Genomic DNA, 12,958 nt, shown 5'->3' on the forward strand with positions numbered 1-12,958 from the left:
TTGCTAAGGGAAATATTAAGAAATTTTTATCAGTGAAATATTTGTTGCAAATAATTTCAAAGGTTTTTAGATATACCTTTAGTTAGTATTACTTTGTAAAGTAGGTAAATCATTTTATTTATGTCCACAAAATAGCAAATGTCTGTTAACTATTAGCAAATTATTGTATTATCCTTTCTGGTGTCACCCGGAAGAGTTTCCTGCTGTCCTCGGTATGATAACATGGCGACCTCTCGGTATGTATTTCTTTAGCAAACTTATCCATCAGGAAATATCTTGCACCTCTGAAGCAAACCTACAAATGAACATGTTATCAAGCCCACCCGTCTTCCTTTCCCCTGATCCCAAAAGGAAAGAAAGAAAAACTTATTTTAAGCTGCAGAAAAAGTGGAGCACCTTTGAGCTAGAATAATGTAGAAAATTACATGTACTGATTTTTTTAAAAACAGGTGAGAAGCACCAGAGGGATAGGACTTCTAGAAGTTAGAATAATATGAAGTAATCAGGAAATATCTATGCCTACAGAAGCAGCAACTGTAAGAGAAACATTTGTTACACTTCAGAAATTGCTGAGGTTAATACTTTGTTATAATGGATTATAATATTTGACATTCATAGTGTTGACCCTGGAATCTTTCACAAAAAGCCTGGGGGTCAGGACCAGGAACTAGAATTTTACAAGGCAATAAATGAAGGTATTTTAGGATCACCTCTATTAAAAAATGGTTTCATTTTTTAAAACTATCATTGCTTTAAGGTATGAATTTTAAAAATTATATGGATCATGTGTATTCCTAATGATATAAGATAAAATGAGGTATTTTTGTTCTAAAAAGGTATGGTTTCTGTAAATACAAATTACAATGTTTCAAACTCAACCAATATCATCTTTGTGTGCTAATGAGCAAAGTAGTTAGAACAGATTGTCAGTTTAAAAACAGGATTTGTAGGCCAGGCACAGTGGCTCACGCCTGTAATCCAAACACTTCGGGAGGCCAAAATGGATGAACAGCTTGAGTCAGGAGTTTGAGACCAGCCTGGCCAACATGGCGAAACCCCATCTCTACTAAAAATACAAAAATTAGCTGTGCGTGGTAGCAAGCACCTCTATAATCCCAGCTACTTGGGAGACTGAGGCAGGGAGAATCACTTGAACCCTTGGAGGTGGAGGTTGCAGTGAGCCAAGATTGTGCCACTGCACTCCAGCCTGGGCAATAGAGTGAGACTCTGTCTCAAAAACAACAAAAACACCATGATTTGTAGATGTGTGCAAGACACAGTACTGCTATGGCTAATAATGGTAAGATGACCATAACAATGTCTTCTCCTTGAATTTTTATATAATAATATTTTCTGAGTCATAACTGATTTTTTAAATCATGATTTCCAACCTAATTATTAGTTCATTCGAATTTTGTTGTTGTTGTTTGAGACAGAGTCTCACTCTGTCGCCCAAGCTGGAGTGCAGTGGCCCAATCTTGGCTCACTACAAGCTCCACCATCTGGGTTCACACCATTCTCCTGCCTCAGCCTCCCGAATAGCTGGGACTACAGATGGCCACCACCACACCTGACCAATTTTTTGTATTTTTAGTAGAGACAGGGTTTCACTGTGTTAGCCAGGATGGTCTTGATCTCCTGACCTCGTGATCCACCCGTCTTGGCCTCCCAAAGTGCTGGGATTACAGGCGTGAGCCACTGTGCCCGGTCAGTTCATTAGAATTTTTAAAACAGGCTGGGCATGATGGCTCACGCCTGTAATCCCAGCAGTTTGGGAGGCTGAGGCGGGTGGATCACCTGAGGTCGGGAGTTTGAGACTAGCCTGACCAACATGGAGAAACCCCATCTCTACTAAGATTACAAAATTAGCCGGGCGTGGTGACACATGCCTGTAATCTCAGCTACTCAGGAGGCTGAGACAGGAGAATTGCTTGAACCCATGAGGCGGAGGTTGCGGTGAGCTGAGATCGTGCCATTGCACTCCAGCCTGGGCAACAAGAGCGAAACTCCATCTCAAAAAAAAAAAAAAAAATGAAAAACAAAACAAAAAAACAGAACTGGCCAGATAATCCTATGTCTCTTCTAGTTGTGTGTGAGTAAATATGTGTGTTTTAAGTGTTACCAGTTGTAGTACTCCTGATGAATGGTAATCCTCCAAAAAATAAGTAGGAGACATGCTTGCTTCTGTTTCAAGTTGACTGTAAAATAATTGAAATTTTGATTAAAAATCGAAGTCTACGTATAATTAAGCATTGTTTTAAAAAGTAGTTTAGGAAGATTTGTAAAGTTTATGAACCATTATAAAACCTTATTTCTATGGTCTGTAAGACAGTTTTTTATGTAATAATGTCTCCATTTCCAGGAATTCCCCAAATACTCATGTAGCCATTGAGCACCCCAATCCAAAATTCAGAATGCTCTAGATAAGAACATTTTTTGAGTGCCGATGTGAAACTTTAAAGGAAATGTTCATTGGAGCATTTTGCATTTCAGATTTTTGGATTAGGAAAGCTCAACCACTGTGTATTTCTGCACATATTCCAAAATCTGAAAAAATCTGAAACCTGAGACACCCAAGCATTCTGGAAAGGGTATACTCAAGCTGTATTAATATAGGCTTCTAAATTCATGAAAATTTGCATTGAATTAAAATATGAAGTAAATATTTTTAAATATTGTTTAAAATTTAGTCATTTAAAAAAATTTTGATGTAACAAAACATTGAATAAAATAATGCTCCTACAACTTAATAAAAATATTTTTCGTAGTCAACAAAACTAGTTGAATATTTTTAAATACTCATTTTTGTTAGTGCACATTTTAGCCACTTTTAGGCTTTAGGGAATTGTGACACTTTTTTGTGGGTGGGGGTGGAGACGGAGTCTTGCTCTGTCACCCAGGGTGGAGTGTGTGGTGAAATCTCAGCTCACTGCAACCTCTAATTCCTGGGTTCAAGCAATTGTCGTGTCTCAGCCTCCCTAGTAGCTAGGATTACCTGTGCCCACCACCACGCCCAGCTAATTTTTTTTAATTTTTAATGGAGACAGGGTTTTGCCATGTTGGCCAGGCTGGTCTTAAACTCCTGACCTCAGGTGATCCACCCGCTTTGGCCTCCCAAAGTACTGGGATTACAGGCTTAAGCCACCATGCGCAGCACTTTTGTTTTTAAAATAATGTCTTACTTTCATATGATTCTTTCAGACTGTGGTATGGCATTCTGAAACAAGTCTTAACAGAGCTCAAAATCACCCTCACCAATTCTCTGCACTGACATATGTACACAAAGTAATATTGTTTTATTATTCTCCTTCATAAATGGTTTCTTTAATTCAACCTTTGAGCCTTATACTACTTTTAAATTTCCCTTTAAAAACTGAATTACAGCCAGGCATGGTGGCTTATGCCTATTATCCCAGAACTTTGGGAGGCCAAGGCAGGAAGGAGGATTGCTTGAACCCAGGAGTTGGAGACCAGCCTAGGCAAGATAGCGAGACCATGCCTCTAAAAAATCGTAGTAATACTTTAAATTTAGAAAATATTCTGAATTAGAAGTGCTCCATTCCTCATTTGTATGCAGTTGTTCCTCTGTATACAAAGGGGATTGGTACCAGAACCACTGCATACCAAATTCCACTCATACTCAAGTCCCATAGTCTTCCCTGCAGAATCCAAGTATACAGAAAGTAGGCCTATCATTTATATGGGTTTTGCATCCTGACAGTAACTGTATTTTCAATCCTAGTTTGGGGAAAAAAAAATTGTTTGTATGCCTGGGTACGGTATCTCACACCTGTAATCCCAGCACTTTGGGAGGCTGAGGCGAGAGGACTCTTTTGTGACCAAGAGTTCAAAACCAGCCTGGTCAACATAGTGAGACCCCATCTCTACAAAAGAAAAATTAGCTGGACATATGGCACCTGCCTGTGGTCCCAGCTACTCAGGAAGCTGTGGGGCAGGAGGATTGCTTGAGACTGGGAGGTTGAGGCTGCAGTGAGCCATGATCACACCACTGCATGCCAGCCTGGGCGACAGATTGACACCCTGTCTCGAAAACAAAAAAAGTAAAAATTGCATATAAGTTGACCCACACTATTCAAATTTGTGGTGGTCAAGGTTCAACTGTAATTTCCTAGCAGCATTTTGTGTGTTTGAGAATCTGTAGACACTCTTCAAGTAAATCCCTAAATTACAACTTTGACATCAAAAAGCTAGACATTCTTACATTTTTGCACTACAAAACAATACATCAAAACTGCCATGCTGGGCCGGGCGCGGTGGCTCAAGCCTGTAATCCCAGCACTTTGGGAGGCCGAGGTGGGTGGATCACGAGGTCAGGAGATCGAGACCATCCTGGCTAACACGTGAAACCCCGTCTCTACTAAAAAAATACAAAAATTAGCCGGGAGTGGTGGCGGGCGCCTGTAGTCCCAGCTACTCGGGAGGCTGAGGCAGGAGAATGGCGTGAACCCGGGAGGTGGAGCTTGCAGTGAGCTGAGATCCGGCCACTGCACTCCAGCCTGGGGGACAGAGCGAGACTCCGTCTCAAAAAAAAAAAAAAAAAAAAACTGCCATGCTGATTGGTTGTGGGATCGTGCCTGTGAATAACCACTGCACTCCAACCTGGGCAACATAGTACCTTGTCTCTTAAAAAATACATTCTGAAGAAACTTCTACTTATGAATATATTTTATTTGTAACAAACTTGTAAAAATTTTAGACCAAACCATGTCTTTATGGCTTACGGTGATATAAAAAATGTTTAAGAGAATGTTCCCTATACAAGGCATATGTTATTAAACATGAAACTTAGGATTAGTTTTCTCCTTGAAAATTCTTTTGATATACTGAGTTTGCAGTTTGGAGGTTACATTAGAGAAAGAATATAGGGAAGATTAAGATGGCAGTAGTAAAATGTTTCCCTACTTTACATTTTATATTGGCAGTATCCTCATTTCAGCTTTTCTATTTTCAGCAAGATATTTGCAAGTTTCTACTTTGAAGATATTTGGTTTATAGTAGTCCATGCTATACTAATGCTGTTGCTGAGATAAGTTAGATACTAATATGAAAAAGAATATTTGTGTAAAATATTTTGAAGTTGTAAATAGTGTATATACAAGTTGTTAATACTTATTAAAAAAGGAAGCATTCCCACCTGTAATAATTTTGTTACCACTAGACTATCAGTGAATTAAGTTTATCAAGAATAAAAACCTTGGTTTTTCTGTAATATTTGCCACTGAGCAATTTTTATTAAAAACCAAACAGAAGTATTTACACAAGAACAAATGAGATTACACAAACTGATAATGGGGAGAAATTTCTCATCTGGTGATAAAGGGGAAAAGATACTGTAAAAGCAGATTGCTGCTATTCACATAACAAACACTTGCTGAAGAATAAATGATTAAGTTCAATATTTTTGCTTTATTTTATACCTACTCACTTTGGTGGAATTAGTTCTCTATGTAGAGTATCTTTTAAATAGTAAGCACCATTTAATAATGAAACAACACATATGTTTTGTAATCCTTGTGGAGAATTACTTCCTATGATAATTATAGTCTCTTCATGGAAAACAGTAAAAACACTCATGTTTATGATGGGCCTAGGTACTAAATTCCTCATTCAATCTTTTTTACCAAATGGTATTTAATAAAATCTTTTACCTTATAAAAATTTTATTTTCAAAGGATTGTGCTAGTCGTGGCCTGAATAATAAAACATTGAGAAGAAACAGCATTTGAATTTGGCACCCGGAATGTGAAGGGACAAAAGATATTAATCACGTATTTATTAACCCCTTCCTGTATGAACCTAGTACTGTGCTGAGTGTAGGGATACAATGATATGCAAAAAAGACCCCCATAGGCCGGGCGCGGTGGCTCACGCCTGCAATTCCAGCACTTTGTGAGGCCGAGGCAGGCAGATCACGAGGTCTGGAGATCGAGACCATCCTGTCTAACACGGCGAAACCCCGTCTCTACTAAAAATACAAAAAATTAGCCGGGTGTGGTAGCAGGCGCCTGTAGTCCCAGCTCCTCGGGAGGCTGAGGCAGGAGAATGGTGTGAACCAGTGAGGCGACGCTTGCAGTGAGCCAAGATCACGCCACTGCACTCCAGCCTGGGCGACAGAGCAAGACTCCATCTCAAAAAAAAAAAAAAAAAAAAAAGGCCCCCGCCCCCATATACACACACCCTGACTTTAATGAGCTTATTTTGCTGGGGACTCAGCCAATTAATTTCACAAATTGTAAAACTATTGCAACAAATGAGTAAAAAAGGCCTGTGGTGGTAAGCAAGTATATAAAAGAAGCTTCCTTTGAAGCAAGGATGCTTAAGCTGAAATCTTAAGGAAAAATAAAAGTTAACTAGGCAAAGAAGGTAGGGAAAACTATTTCAGATAGAATCGCAGTTTGTGAGTGCGCTTGGGGGAAAAATATTTAAAAATACAAAAAGAAAGCCAGTTTGAAGTTTAGTAGTTAATGAAATTGAACAGGTAAGTCAGCACCATACCTGACATTCTAGGCCATTCTTTCTTTGTCAGAGCTTTTTTTTGTTGAGACGGAGTCTTGCTCTGTCGCCCAGGCTGGAGTGTAGTGGTGCAATCTCGGCTCACTGCAACCTCTGCCTCCCAGGTTCAAGTGATTCTCCTACCTCAGCCTCCCAAGTAGCTGGGATTACAGGTGCCCATCACCACACCCGGCTAATTTTTTTGTTTTTAGTAAAGACGGGATTTTTCCATGTTGGCCAAGCTGGTCTTGAACTCCCAACCTCAAGTGATCTGCCCACCTCCGCCTCCCAAAGTGCTGGGATTACAGGATTACAGGTGTGAGACAGCCCGTCAGAGCCCGTCAGCCCGTGCCCAGCCCGTCAGAGCTTTTGAGTAGAAATACGGTATCAGAAATGTGCTTTTTTTTTTTTTTTTTTTGAGACAAAGTCTTGCTCTGTTGCCAGGCTGGAGTGCAGTGGTGCGATCTTGGCTCACTGCAACCTCTGCCTCCTGGGTTCAAGCGATTCTCCTGCCTCTGCCTCTGCCTCTGCCTCCTGAGTAGCTGGGATTACAGGCACCCACCGCCACGCTCGGCTAATTTTTGTATTTTTAGTAGAGACGAGATTTCACCATATTGGTCTCGAACCGCTAACCTCAGGAGATCTGCCCGCCTTGGCCTCCCAAAGTGCTGGGATTACAGGCATGAGCCACTGCGCCCAGCCAGAAACGTGCTTTTAATACTAAAGGCCAAGGTATGCAATTATACTCTTGACATATATTCAACAGAAATGCATGTACATGTGCCACAAGAGACATATGTACAAAAATGTGCACAGTTAACATTATTCAAATAGCCAAAAATGGAAACATGTCCATCAACACAGAAGAGACAAGTTGGTATAATTATACAATGGAATCTTATGCAGCAATGAAAATAAATGAACTAAAGTCACATACAAGAACATGAAGAATTTCACAAGTATTATGTTGAGTGAAAGAGACAACAAAGAATTTGTACTGTATTACTTCATTTATATGAAGTTCAAACCCAGGAAAAATTAAGCTATAGTGTTTAGGGATGCATACTGAAATGCAAAGTCTTTTAAAACAGCTTTAGAATTCCTTGGCCAGGCACGGTGGCTCACGCCTGTAATCCCAGCACTTTGGGAGGCAGAGGCGGGCAGATCACCTGAGGTTGGGAGTTCAAGACCAGCCTGACGAACATGGAGAAACCCTGTCTCTACTAAAATTACAAAATTAGCTGGGCATGGTGGCGCATGCCTGTAATCCCAGCTACTCGGGAGGCTGAGGCAGGAGAATCGCTTGAACCTGGGAGGTGGAGATTGTGGTGAGCTGAGACATCACCATTGCACTCCAAGTCTGGGTGACAAGAGCAAAACTTCGTCTCAAAAAAAATAAAAAATAAGGCTCCAAGGGCAGTTGTGAGGGTTAAAAGAACTAGATAATTAATGTAAAAAACATAGAATAGTTTTGGCATTCAATAAACATTGACTGTTATTATGTTAGCTATTAAAAACTTAAGTCATTTAGGTCAATGAAACAGGAGGGTTTCCAGAATTATACCCAATTAATTATACATGGGAAGGTGATGAAGGTAGCATGTCAAATTGATATAAAAATATGGAATATTAAATAAATGGGGATACTGTATCAGATAGGAACATATTTGGTTGCAAGAAACAAAAATTCCTATGATTACTAGCTTCACTGTGAATTTATTTTTTCACATAATAAATCCAAGGTTACATAATCCATAACTGATATGGCAGTTTAACAGTGTTATTAATAACTCAAGCTCCACTTACTGCTCTATTCTGCCATCTTTGATGAGTGGCTTTCATCCTCATTGTCTCAGAAAAGTTATTTCACCTCTAAGTATTACATCTACGTTTCAAGCAGGAAGATGAAGCTTAAGAGACCAAATGGAGCACGTCAGTCAAAGGTGTCCTTATTTAAAATCTCTGGAAGCCCCACTCAGTGGCTTCCATCCATGTCTCATGGGACAGAACTGAATCACATAGCCACCCCTTGCTGCCAAAGAGTTGGGGAAAGTATTTTAAGCTGGGACATTCCAGCCCTAAGTGAAGTCAGGGATCTGTTAGTGAGGAAGAATGGATGCCAGGTAGGTAAATGGCAATGTCTGACAAAGACATGGTAGGCCAGTCTGAAAAATGTAAAGCTGGGCTGGGCGCGGTGGCTCACGCCTGTAATCCTAGCACTCTGGGAGGCCGAGGCTGGCGGATCGCGAGGTCAGGAGATTGAGACCATCCTGGTTAACATGGTGAAACCCTGTCTCTACTAAAAATACAAAACATTAGCCGGGCGTGGTGGCGGGCGCCTGTAGTCCCAGCTACTCGGGAGGCTGAGGCAGGAGAATCGCGTGAACCCAGGAGGTGGAGCTTGCAGTGAGCCGAGATTGTGCCACTGCACTCCAGCCTGGGTGACAGAGTGAGACTCTGTCTCAAAAAAAACAAAGAAAGCAAAACGTAAAGCTGGATCTATACTTCATTCCTTATACCAAAGTACATTACCCATGTATCCAATATTTTAAAAACTGGAATAAGCTTTTCATACGATCTTTGAGAAGATGGAGCTTTCAAAGCATTACATAAAACACAGAAGCCAAAGGAAAAGTGATCAAGACACTTGAAGACCTGTCATTAAAAATGATTCTACAGGAAAAAGATAAACTACAAATCGGGGGAAAATATTTGTAGGACTTACGTAGACAAAGGACTAATTTTCTTAATAAAAACATTTATAAATCAGTAAATTTAAATGGGCAAAGGAAATACATGGACAATCATATGTATATAATATTAATATGTATAAATCAATAAAATGGGCCAGGGACGTAAATCAGCAATTCAAGGGGAGGGTAAAAAGACCAACTAATATATGCAAAGATGCACAAATTCATTCCTGATTAAATGTGAATGAACAACATTGGCCTCTCAGATTGCCAAAACTTTAAAAGATTAATAATATCCAGTATTGGTTGAGATTATTTATAAGCAGATATGATATTTCACTGATAGAGACCAGCATGACTGTCTCAATTGTTAAAATATTGAAATGCATCTGTGTCAATGGTAAATAGCATTATTGTAAGTACAACATTAAAATTAATAAATTGTGTAAATTCGAATATGGATTAATTTGTGTTCTGTGACAACTAGTGATAACCTCTTTGTTGTAGTGACACCTAAGAAACATTTGTAACATCTGCTAGCTTGGCCTGCATCTTGGTAAATAATGTAGCTTCATTGTGTATTACCTTTGAAGCATTCCTTGCTCTAACAGTTGCTACTGCTTTTAAATACTTTTAGTCTCATTTTTTTTTTTTTTCTAGAGATGGAGTCTTGCTCTGTCACTCAGGCTGGAGTGCAGTGATGTGATCTCGGCTCACTGCAACCTCCGCCTCCTATGTTCAAGCAATTCTCTTGCCTCAGCCTCCCGAGTAGCTGGGACTACAGGCTTGTGCCACCATGCCTGGCTAATTTTTGTATTTTTAGTAGAGATGGGGTTTCACCATGTTGTCCAGGATGGTCTCTGTCTCTTGACCTCGTAATCCGCCTGCCTCGACCTCCCAAAGTGCTGGGATTACAGGCATGAGCCACCACGCCCAGCCTAGTCTAGTTTTTTATTTGGTTTTACTATTAGTGCATTGTAATTCTTAGGTAAAAAGTAAGTAGAGTGGCTAGGCACGGTGGTTCACGCCTGTAATCCCAGCACTTTGGGAGGCTGAGGCACACCGATCATGAGGTCAGGAGATTGAGACCATCCTGGCCAACATGGTGAAACCGTGTCTCTACTAAAATACAAAAAATTAGTAGGGCGTGGTGGTGCACACTTGTAGTCCCAGTTACTCGGGAGGCTGAGGCAGAGAATTGCTTGAACCCAGGAGGTGGAGATTGCAGTGAACCGAGATTGCACCACTGCATTCCAGCCTGGCGACACAGCAAGACTCCATCTCAAAAAAGAAAAAAAAAAAGTAAAGCGTTTTCATATTTTAAAATTGAGGAATTTATAACAAATATTTGAAAATGAACACCCCAAAACTATTTGACACTATTTTCTATCAATGCTGAGTATATATACACCCTATAACCTGGCAACTCGTTTGTTTATCAAGTCATGTATACAGTGCTGTGTAATGGAACTTTCTGCATTAATGGAAATATTCTATATTCTATGCTGTTCATAAAGCCACTAGCCTCATGAGCACTTGAAATGTGGCTAATCCAACTGAGGAACTGATTTTCAATTTAATTTTACTTAAAGAGCCATATGTGGCTAATGGCTACTGTACTGACAGCAGTGAGTGTTCATAGCAGCACCATTCATAATTACAACCATTCATACCCCAAACTGGAAACCAACATAACAAATTATGGTGTATTCACATAATACAATATGTGAAAGTTGTATAGCTGCACATAAGAATATGAATGAATCTTGCTTGCCCTGGCATGGTGGCTCATTCCTGTAATCCCAGCACTTTGGAAGGCCAAGGTGGGCAGATTGCTTGAGCCCAGGAGTTTGAGACAGCCTGGGCAACATGGCGAAACCCCGTCTCTACACATACAAAAAAATTAGTCAGGCGTGGTGGTGCATGCACTTGTGGTCCCAACTACTCGGGAGGCTGAGGTGGGAGGATCAACTGAGTGTGGGAAGTCGAGGCTGCAGTGAGCTGTGATTGCACCACTGCACTATAGCCTGGGCCACATAGTGAGACCCTATCTCAAAAAAACATATATATGGAGGAATCTCAGAAACATAATATTGAACAGAAGACAGATACAAAAGAATATACTTTATGATTCTATTAATGTAAAGTACAAAAACAGGATGTTAATTACCCTTGAGTGGGATGGAAGTAACTGAAGGAGGGCACAGAGATTTGGGCTTCTAGGATGTTAGCATGTTCTATTTCATAATCTGAGTGCTAATTACATGGGTGCAGTTAGTCTGTGAAAAATTTATCAAGCTGTAGACTTAAACATGTACACCTTTCTGAATGGATATTGTGCTTGAATTAAAAGTTGTAAGTTGGAGGTCGGATGCGGTGGCTCACACCTGTAATCCCAGCACTTTGGGAGGCCAAGGTGGGCACATCACTTGAGGTCAAGACCAGCCTGGCCAACATAGTGAAACCCCTTCTCTACAAAAAATAAAGAAATTCGCCGGGCATGATGGCACATGCCTGTAATGCCAGCTACTCGGGAGGCTAAGGCAGGAGAATCGCTTGAAGCTGGAAGACAGAGGTGGTTCCAGTGAGCCAAGGTTGCACCACTGCATTCCAGCTTGGGTGACACAGTAAGACCGTGTCTCAAAAACAGGGTATAAGTTGGAAACACACAGAATGAAGTGTCAGCAAAGTGTTGATAAGTTTAGCATTATTTTAAATGTTGTAAATGTTCACATTTTTATGCTATGGACGAACATGATAATGAACCATAGGTTGGATCATGTCTTGAAATATCTTGAAATGTCTTTTGATACTGTGCAAGAATTAATACAAATAAAACATGATTTTCATCTCTGAAATGACAAACATGACATTGCGGCCAGTTGCAGTGGCTCACCCCTGTAATACCAGCACTTTGGGAGGCAGAGGCAGGCAGATTACCTGAGGTTGGGAGTCTGAGACCAGCCTACTAACATGGAGAAACCCTGTCTCTACTAAAAATACAAAATTAGCCAGGTGTGGTGGCGCATGCCTGTAATCCCAGCTACTTGGGAGACTGAAGCATGAGAATCGCTTGAACCTGGGAGGCAGAGGTTGCAGTGAGCTGAGATCACGCTATTGCACTCCAGCCTGGGCAACAAGAGCAAAACTCTGTCTCAAAAAAAAAAAAAAAAAAAAAAAAAGAAAAGAAAAGAAAAGAAAAGAAAAACATGACATTGCAAGTGGTGAAGTGAATGTTAAATGCTAGCAGTTGTCAAAAATTGTGGTGTTGAAAGTGTTAAATGCGTTTTTCATCCAAAAAGCAATCATGTTCATTTAAAACTCATGCTTTAAACAAAGATTTGCAATCATCAGTGAGAAAATTAAGAGGATTATATAAATGTTTCAACAATAAAGAATTTGAAATAATGACTAAATAGTCTCCCAAAGTGCTGGGATTACAGGCATGAGCCACCTCATATGGCCAAAAATATTTTTAGAAATTTGGCCTTATGAAAATTATTTTAGCAAAATGTCAATTCTTTGTTTAGGTTTTCAAGAGAATATGTTTTATTCATAAATGAATTTGACAAAAGCTAAAAGTGATTGAACATATAAAACTAAAAGCATGAAAAAAGCAATAATGATTTAAGGAAGTACAATATGGTACTTAAATAAAATATAGAGCCAAATCCAAAGGAAGTTATTATTATCTAATAAAGTGTATGACAGCATTTTGATATATTTCCATTCTGTGATAATTTTATGTGTAA

Source organism: Macaca nemestrina, chromosome 13 (assembly GCF_043159975.1).
Source record: "Macaca nemestrina isolate mMacNem1 chromosome 13, mMacNem.hap1, whole genome shotgun sequence".
NCBI classification, from domain to species: Eukaryota; Metazoa; Chordata; class Mammalia; order Primates; family Cercopithecidae; genus Macaca; species Macaca nemestrina.